The 2,627-nt window shown below is 47.2% G+C and overlaps 1 non-coding gene across 1 annotated transcript; it reads right to left on the reverse strand.

The window, feature by feature from the left end:
- Positions 1-507: 507 nt before the first annotated feature.
- Positions 508-578, reverse strand: Trnag-gcc. The gene has a single exon. It is a non-coding gene; the product is annotated as a tRNA-Gly (tRNA).
- Between the last annotated feature and the right edge of the window lie 2,049 nt (positions 579-2,627).

Here is a 2,627-nt window from a genome sequence, read left to right on the forward strand (position 1 = left end):
ACAAACATCCAGCATAGAACTGTATACACACACACACCACGAGTCACACACACACACACACACACACACACACACACACACACACACATCCAGCATAGAACCGTATACACACACACACACACACACACACACACACACACACATCCAGCATAGAACTGTATACACACACACACATACATCCAGCATAGAACTGTATACACACACACACACACACACATCCAGCATAGAACTGTACACACACACACACACACACACACATCCAGCATAGATCTGTATACACACACACACACACAAATATATACACTTTATTTATGGTAATTCATCTTTTTGTGTGTGTGTGTGTGTGTACATAAGAACATAAGAACATAAGAATGGAGGAAACTACAGCGGGCCTATTGGCCCATACTGGGCAGTCCCATTTACACCCAACCCCGATTGCTCATATATCCATCCAACCTATGTTTGAAGCTATCCAGTGTATTCGAGTTAATGATGATATTAAAAAGATGCATCGGCCGGGAATCGAACCCGGGCCTCCCGCGTGGCAGGCGAGAATTCTACCACTGAACCACCGATGCGTGTGTGTATTCGTGCGTTTTTATTAACAAATACAAATATTCAATCAATAATTCCCACACAGGTGAACTTGTGGTGATGGTGGTCTATTAATGTAACTAATATATTATACCAACATATACAGTGTACGCCAGACTAACGTTCGCCAGCCTTCCCTCCTCCACCACAATTACACTCTTATGGAAGCTACGCCAGACTAACGTTCGCCAGCCTTCCCTCCTCCTCCCCACAATGACACACTTATGGAAGCTACGCCAGACTAACGTTCACCAGCCTTCCCTCCTCCACCCCACAATGACACACTTATGGAAGCTACGCCAGACTAACGTTCACCAGCCTTCCCTCCACCCCACAATGACACACTTATGGAAGCTACGCCAGACTAACGTTCACCAGCCTTCCTCCTCCACCCCACAATGACACATTTATGGAAGCTACGCCAGACTAACGTTCACCAGCCTTCCTCCACCCCACAATGACACACTTAGGAAGCTACGCCAGACTGTTCACCAGCCTCTTCACCCCACAATGACACATTTATGGAAGCTACGCCAGACTAACGTTCACCAGCCTCTCCTCCACCCCACAATGACACATTTATGGAAGCTACGCAGACTAACGTTCACCAGCCTTCCTCCTCCACCCCACAATGACACATTTATGGAGCTACGCCAGACTAACGTTCACCAGCCTTCCTCCACCCCACAATGACACATTTATGGAAGCTACGCCAGACTAACGTTCACCAGCCTTCCCTCCACCCCACAATGACACATTTATGGAAGCTACACAGACTAACGTTCGCCAGCCCTCCTCCACCCCACAATGACACACTTGGTGGAAGCCAGACTAACGTTCACCAGCCTTCCCTCCACCCCACAATGACACACTTATGGAAGCTACGCCAGAATAACGTTCACCAGCCTTCCTCCACCCCAATGACACACTATGGAAGCTACGCCAGACTAACGTTCACCAGCCCTCTCCTCCACCCACAATGACACACTTATGGAAGCTTACGCCAGACTAACGTTCACCTCAGCCTTCCCTCTCCTCCACCCCACAATGACACACTTTATGGGAAGCTACACAGACTAACGTTCACCAGCCTTCCCTCCACCCCACACACACACTCTCTATGCAGTTTTCATGCCAGACTAACGTTCACCAGCCTTCCTCCTCCACCCCCACAATGACATGACTTATGGAAGCTACGCCAGACCAACGTTCACCAGCCTCCTCCACCCCACAATGACACACTTATGAAGCTACGCCAGACTAACGTTCACCAGCCTTCCCTCCACCCCACAATGACACACTTATGGAAGCTACGCCAGACTAACTTCACCAGCTTTTCCCTCCTCTACCCCCCAGACACACTTATGGGCTACGCCAGCCTTCCCTCCACCCACAATGACACACTCATAAGAACATAAGAATGGAGAAACTGCAGCGGGCCTATTGGCCCATACTGGAGCAGTTCCGTTTTACACCCAACCCCTATTTATGTATGAGCATCAACCTATGTTTGAAGCTATCCAGCGTATTCGAGTTAATGATGATATTTGGTAACTTGTTCCATTCATCCACTACTCTGTTTCCAAACCAGTGTTTACCTATTTCGCGCCTAAATCTAAATTTGTCTAATTTAAAACCATTGTTACGAGTTCGCTCTTGGTTGGATAGTTTGAGTACCTTTGTAATGTCCCTTTTGTTTAGCCCTGACTTCCATTTATACACCTCTATGTCGCCCCTCGCTCTGCGTCTCTCGAGTGCAAATTAAGATGCTTTTAACCTGTCTCTGTACTCAAGGTTCCTAATGCCCGGGATTAGTCTTGTCATTCTCCTTTCGATTCTTTCCAAGGATTCTATATCCATTCTGTAATACTGTGACCAGAACTGAACTGCGTAATCCAGGTGAGGTCTCACGAGCGTAAGATATAATCCTAAGATGACCTCGCTAGTCTTGTAACTAACACTCCTTTGTATGAACCCAAGTACTTTATTAGCCTTGTTACGAGCAAAAACACATTGTTTACTTGGCTTAAGGT

Source organism: Homarus americanus, unplaced genomic scaffold (genome assembly GCF_018991925.1).
Source record: "Homarus americanus isolate GMGI-L3 unplaced genomic scaffold, GMGI_Hamer_2.0 scaffold45243, whole genome shotgun sequence".
Classification (NCBI taxonomy): domain Eukaryota; kingdom Metazoa; phylum Arthropoda; class Malacostraca; order Decapoda; family Nephropidae; genus Homarus; species Homarus americanus.